The sequence below is a fragment of the Dipodomys ordii genome, unplaced genomic scaffold, assembly GCF_000151885.1.
Source record: "Dipodomys ordii isolate 6190 unplaced genomic scaffold, Dord_2.0 Scaffold29, whole genome shotgun sequence".
Taxonomy (NCBI): Eukaryota; Metazoa; Chordata; class Mammalia; order Rodentia; family Heteromyidae; genus Dipodomys; species Dipodomys ordii.
The window spans coordinates 3,454,173-3,461,135 of record NW_012267245.1 but is presented as its reverse complement, the minus strand read 5'-3'; the positions used below and the strand labels follow the sequence as shown (position 1 = coordinate 3,461,135).

Here is a 6,963-nt window from a genome sequence, read left to right as displayed (position 1 = left end):
AAAAAAAAAAAATAGCAGTGGGAGCTGGGCACCAGTGGTTCATGCCTATAATCCTAGCTACTCAGGATGCTGAGATTTGAGGATCATGGTTCAATGCCAGCCTGGGCAGGAAAGTCCTTGAGACTCTTATTTCCAATAAACCACCAGAAAACTGGAAGTGGCGCTGTGGCTCAAGTGGTAAAGCGCTAGCCTTGAGCTGAAGAGCTCAGGGACAGCACCCAGGCCCAGAGTTCAAGCCCCATGACTGACCGCTCCCTCCTCCCTCCCCCCCCCAAACAAGTTCTGCCTGTTGAGCACTTAGCCCCAGCAGTGCTGTACTCACTACAGGTGTTCAGTGCTGAGAATGCCAGCAGATTGTAATACAGAGAAGACTGGGTCAGAAAAGGCTTCTGGAAGCCTGATCCTCAAGTTTGAACAGTTCTTCAGAACAGCAAGGGTGAGAGGAAGAAGGCTAAGAAAGGAAGAGGTATACAAAGAGCCAGAAACAAGCTGGACTCAGTTGGAAAGCAGGAGAAATCAGACTGCAAAGGCTATAGCTGGCTCTTGGTCCACCACACGAAGTGGTTTGGGTAGTGAGGAAGGAGTGAAAGCCTCGAAGCCTGAAAGGGAACATGATGTGCATTGGTAGATCCTCTGGTAGCGTGCAAGGAAGTAGACTCAGTGGGAAAGACAGCTGTGGTTGCTCAATCTCACAGCTCCCTTTCCCCACCTGACTAATCATCTGATCATCAGTGTTCTGCTGGACCCCATCCCAGACCTACAGAACTATGGTCTCCAAGTCTGGAGCCGAGGAATCCCCTGTTGTTGGATTACTCCAGGTGACTGAATGTGGCTGGGTCTGGTAACTGCTGAAGAGGCCTAGGGTTTGGCTCCTCCTCGGGAGGTTCTGTTCCTCCATAAGCAGGAATACAACCAATTTTTAAAAAGTGAGGAGAGGTATCTGGGAATATGGTTTAGTGATAGAGCACCGCCTAGCATGTGTGAGGCCTAGGCTTTATCCAACCCTCTCCCTCCCCCAGCCAAAAAAAATGAAGCCTTCCCTCACTTCTCTGGTTGTTGCCTAGTTAATAATATTCCACCACTAATTTTCTATTGCAAGGGTAAGGGGGTGGGGAGTTTCCCACGCGAGATCATTGGTACAGGATGGCACGCTTATATGCTTCTCTGAGACCATTTGCCTAGATCGCTACTTTTGTATGGCCCTTGAATATTATAAATATCCAGTGGTCCTGCGCAGAACCAAAGTTCCCTATCCCTGTGATGCTTACCTATGCCTAGACTGGAATTCAGTGACTCTTGGGGACCTGGCCCTTGCCCTTGGAAAGTTCACGATATCATAGAGAAGAAAAATTTTAAATACTAGAATGTATGTGATCAGTGATTCTAGAGAAACACAAAAAGCATAGGACATTTCAGGGCAAGCCCAGTTTCTTCTGTCTGTGGACGTAGGAGAATGTGAACCTCCATTGCAGAACCTCACGAGGAGGAAGAGACAAACCAGCAGGAAAGGAATGTGCAGTATTCTTTCACGGCAGGGTGAGCAAAAGCAGAAAAGGACCAAGGAAGGGCATGTATGTGTCCTGGCAAGGGGCCTGAGTTTGTGCTCCTCATTTCTGTACCCATGATGCTACCCTCATCCCTCAATCTTTAGGTGGCTTCCAGCTGAGTAGTGACAGGAAACATACATTTTTTTTTTTTTCTTTTTGGTGGGTCGTGGGGCCTGAACTTGGCCTGGGCGCTGTCCCTCAGCTCTTCAGCTCAAGGCTTGTGCTCTTACCACTTGAGCCACAGCGCCACTTCCAGCTTTTTCTGCTTATGTGGTGCTGGGGAATCGAATCCAGGGCCGCCTCATGCATGCAAAGCAAGCGCTCTACCACTGAGCCACCTTCCCAGCCCTGAAACATACTTTTATTCCATTTCCCCTCCATTCCCAGTTGTCTCCCTTTTGATTCCCCTCTCCTTGTGACAAAAGGAGATCTCTGTTCTGAAAAATGATATGGGGAACCTAAGGCAGAAAGAAGAGACCAGAGAAATTGTCAGCCCTGGAAGTCCTTTATAGGAAATGATAGCCCTGTTATATAATGTAGACTTGGGGGTTCAAAGAGACCTTGAAGGTCACTTGTCTGGTCCTCTCTCCTGTGCTTCAAGTAATCAATTTGGTTTGGGCAAGTCTCACTTAGTAAGTTTCCCTGTCATTTCTTCCAGGGCAGAAGAGGAAAGAAACTAACGGGTATTGAGCACCTACTGTGTGCCAGGCCCAGGCCAGGTACTTTATATAATTTATTTCCTTCTGTCCTCACAACTCTGTGAAGTATGGTGTTATTCCCATTTCATAAATTGAGGAACCTGAGGTTCAAAGACATTGAGTGATCATTCCAAGATCATACTGCAAATGACAGAATGAGAATTTGAGCTCACAACTTTCTCCAAAGTTCATGCTTACTCCCCTCACCCGCCCCCCCCCCCATGAGAAACCCATTCTATAGTTATAATCGCAGAGCACCGTTAACCCAGCGTTCCAGGTTAATGAGCAGCTTGGGCCCTTTTTGTGGCTACTTGCACCTAAGACGCAAGTTCAGTGGCAGGGGTGGGGGGTGAGGGGGGTGATTAGGCTTGCAGTGACAGAGGGTCACTAGGGTCAGCCACCCTCACCACCCTTGTCTCAGCTTGTACCGCCAGAGAAGATTCTCGGCCAACTGGTCTTGGGCTATGAAGCAGTTGTCTACCTCCTGGAAGGGCCAGGAAGTTTAGGTAGAAGTTCCAGGCCACTGAGGTATAATCGGGTCCTGAAGAGTTCACTGCAGTTCTCAATACCAGCATTGTTATGGTGTGAGGCTCTCTGCTCTGATCGCCTTCTTACCACAACGACAGTGACACAGCCAGGCCTTTCTGTATGGCATGTTGGGACAGGGGCTGGTTTGGCCGTGTTCTAAAGTATGTCCTTTGTATGGAGAAGCTGAGGCATGCGTTCATTTACCCAGTGAATGCCGGCTGTGTGACAGGCCCAAGCCATGCCTGGGTTCCTGGGCTCATGTAAATGACCAAGATCTACCCTGTGACCCCAAAGACCTCACATCCTACCAGGGACTTGGGGACAGACAAAGACTACATCTGTACACAGCGTGATAGCCGCGACAATCCAGCAAAAGCCTCATTGACAAAGCTTTGACTTACCATCAGAGCTGTGAGCATTTGTTGAATGAGGAAATGGGTAGATGAATGGAGGAGTGAATGGTGATTACTTGCCTGGTGAGTTTTTCTAGGTTGATTAATTTTCTCAACTTCTCAAAGAGAATTTTAGTTCCTGCTGTTGTCCTCAACCTGCCTGGTGCCAAGGAGGCCCTTGGAGTTCAGAGCTTTGAGAAGAGAGAGTACTCTCTTGGGTCAGTTCAGAATAGAATTTGGAACCTATTGCAGGGCAGCTGGTCAGATAAGAGTGTGTGTGTTGGGGAAATCCAGTGCAAACATACACAAGCCCTTGGGACTGGAAGGAACCCCTGGGAGGAATGAGACTAGGTTGAATGTTGGGAATTCCATCCAAGGCGGTTCTTGGCACCTGCCTGGTGTAGTGACTAGTGTTATTCCCTGACACTTGCCAAATCGTGGACAGAAAGGCCAGGCTGGAAAATTGAGTCATGCCCTAAGCTCTGTCCAGAGCTGGCGCAAACTATGTCATTCTGAATAGCCATTCTGTTCTCCCGAGCACCCACTGGGCGACTGGCACCCTAGCGGCTCCGCATCAGCAATCTCCAAAATGCCAGAGGCTCTAAACAGTCCCGAAATTACGAAGCAGCCCAAAGTTTTTGTTTCTGTTGGTTGGATCTGCTGGTGTTTACCAAACTTAAGTATTAAAATTGAGACAGTGTAAAGATATTTAGTCACTAGTTCATTTAAGATCACATAGACTGGAAAGCAGCAGTGGTAGAGCCTTTGCTTCGTATGCAATAGGCCTTGTGTTCCGTCTCAGGAAGGAAGGGAGGAAGGATGGAAGAAAAGAAAAACACATCACTTGCTGGCATAAGATGTAGTCATTTATTTATGTGTTGGTCCTTGGACTTGAACTCAGGGTCTGGTCACTGAGCTTTTGTGCTCAAAACTAGTGCTCTACCACTTTAAGTCACAGTCTCATGGACTTTCCTGCTCAGGCTGGCTTTGAACTGATCTTCAGGGCTCAGCCTTCTGAGTAGTTAGGATTACAGGTATGAGCCACCAATGGCTGACAAAAGTTTTATTTAAAAAATACTTTTCAGGGCTGGGAAGGTAGGCTCAATGGTAGAGGCCTTGCACTGCATTCATGAGGCCCTGGGTTCGATTCCTCAGCACCCCAGAAGCAGAAAAAGCTGGAAGTGGCGCTGTGGTAGAGCGCTAGCCTTGAGTTGAAGAGTTCGGAGTTCAAGCCCCAGGACCATCCCCACACCCCCCCCCCAAAAAAAAAGTACTTTCCAAACAAAACATTTTTTTAGTTTTGCAAACTTCTTTAATAAAATTAAGCTGAATTCTTTTTTTCTTTTTTTGTCAGTTGTGGGGCTTGAACTCTGGGCTTGGGGGCTGTCCCTGTGCTCTTCAGCTCAAGGTTAGCGCTCTACCGCTTGAGCCACAACACCACTTCTGTTTTCTAGTGGTTTATTGGAGATAAGAGTCAAAGCCAGCCTGGGCTGGCTTTGAACCTCGATCCTTAGATCTCAGCCTCCTGAGTAACTAGGATTATGGGCATGAGCCACCAGCACCTAGCTAAGCTAAATTCTTATCTCTGCTGTTCAACTGTTACAGTCTGCTTCTGTAGAAGTACATGAAAAAGGAAATCCAGCCTCACATAGATTTGTAGTTGGAAAAGTGTGTGTGTGTGTGTGTGTGTGTGTGTGTGTGTGTGTGTCCGTCCCCGTGTGTGTGTCCAGTGCTCAAGGCTAGCTCTACCATTTGAGCCACAGCACTACTTCTAGCTTTTTTCTGTGTATGTACTGAGGAATTAAACCCAGGGCTTCATGCATGCTAGGCAGACCACATTCCTGGCCCCTTGATATACTGGTTTTAATGGCTATAGACTCCAGCCCCATGAATTCAAATAGCTTCAGTTAGACTTCACCTGGCTCATTGGCTGCTTTGGGGATGAACATGCCACTACTTAGATCCTCCTCTGATAATGCCACTCTCTCCAAAGATGCTGGCTGCACTGGAAGAATGAAACAGAATTATCTTGGAATCTTTCTGAGCAAATCCCAAATCAACATAACCCCTAGAACTTTTTTTTCCTCTTCTTCCTCCATCTCTTGCTTAAGGCTAGACCTGAGACTTCAGAAGTTCTGAAATTTAATCTGAAGTGAGCTGGCACAATTTTTTGTTGCCTGTGACTGCTGGGCATAAGAATCAGTTCCATCAGCCCTTTGGGATGAAAAAAAAATGGCTGGGTGTTCTCATTTATTTCATGAACATTTACTGAGTACGTTCCTTTTGTGGGAATACTCTGCCAGGTGATTAGAATTACAGCAGAGAACAATGAGTCCAAAGCCTGGGTTGACTTAACTCTTCAATGCACGAGAGGCCATCTTTGTCAGAGTTTAGAAAATGACAAGCCATTGCAGTCAGGTTGGAGGCAGAGCTCTGTTGGCAGAGCACTAACCAGTGAGTAAAAGCATCAGGTATCAAGTTCAAGTTCTGGTCTTGGACCAGAAAAGAGATTGCAGGAAAAGAGAACCCTGAGGCTGGGGAGGTGGCTTAGTGGTAGAGCCTAGCACGCAGGAAACCCTAGGTTCGATTCCTTAGTACCACAGAGACAGAAAAAGCCACAAGTGGCACTGTAGTTTAAGTGGTAGAGTGCTAATCTTGAGCACAAGAAGCTCAGGGACAGTGCCCAGGCCCTGAGTTCAAGCCCCAGGACTGGGCAAAAAGAAACAAAACAAAACCGTGATCCTAGAGTTTGTTTCTTTCAAGCCACAAACCTGGAGGAATGGTGCTTTACTGCCTAAACATAGCAAAACCAGGGCTTAGTAGTCTCACCCCCTCTGGCAATTAAGCAAAGATGAAAATGTCAGAGAGAAAACCAGGTGTGGTGCTGTGTCCCAGCAATCCCAGCAATAAGGAGGCTGAGACAGAAGGATTGCAAGTTTGAGGCCAGCTTGGTCTATGTAGCGAGACTCAATCTCAAAAACAAAAAGAAAGGTGGAAGAAGAAAGCAAAGGATGGGCTAGAGTGACACACATATAATCCCAACGCTTAGAATGTAGATAGAGAATCAAATTTGAGGCCAACCCAGCCAAAAGTTAATGAGACCCTATCAAAAACAAGCCAGGGGCTTAGTGGTAGAATGATTGCCTAGCACGCATGAAAGCCCTGGGTTCAATGCCTCAGTACCACATACACAGAAAAAGCTGGAAGTGGTGCTGTGGCTCAAGTGGTAGAGTGCTAGCCTTGAGCAAAAAGAAGCTCAAGGATAGTACCCAGGCCCTGAGTTCAAGCCCCAGGACCAGTTTTAGAAATAAGCCAGGCCGACACTAATGGCTTATGTTTGTAATCCTAGCTACCCAGGAGGCTGAGATCTAAGGATCGTGGTTCAAAGCCAGCTTGGGCAAGAAAGCCCCTAAAACTCCTCTCCAATTAGCCACCAGAAAACTAGAAGTGGAGCTGTGGCTTAAAGTGGTAAAGTGCTAGCCTTGAGCGAAAAGAGCTTAGGGATAATACCTAGGTTCTGAGTTCAAGCCCACAAGTGACCAAAAAAACCCCCAAAAAACCATAACAACCATATGCTGGGTGCTGCTGGCTTTTTTAAGGTGGCTGAAATCTGAGGATCGAGATTCTAACTTCAAAACCAGCCCAGGCAGCTAAACTAGAGTGACTCATGTCTCTTTTTTTTTTTTTGCCAGTCATGGTGCCTGAACTCTGGACCTGGGCACTGTCCCTCAGCTCTTCAGCTCAAGGCTAGCGCTCTACCACTTGAGCCACAGCACCACTTCCAGCTTTTTCTGCTTA

General features: G+C 47.2%; 1 protein-coding gene across 4 annotated transcripts in view; it reads left to right on the top strand.

The window, feature by feature from the left end:
* Fam193b (family with sequence similarity 193, member B) overlaps positions 1–6,963 on the top strand; it is a 34,666-nt gene that overhangs the window by 3,980 nt on the left and 23,723 nt on the right. For 2 of the 4 annotated variants that reach the window (XM_013016062.1, XM_013016060.1), the window contains exon 1: positions 2,206–2,266. The exons of 1 other annotated variant lie outside the window; for it this stretch is intronic. The gene's annotated coding sequence lies outside the window, so the exon portion shown is untranslated. Of the gene's footprint in view, positions 1–2,205; positions 2,267–6,963 lie in introns of those variants that run through there. One more of the 4 variants, XM_013016058.1, reaches the window with a different exon arrangement.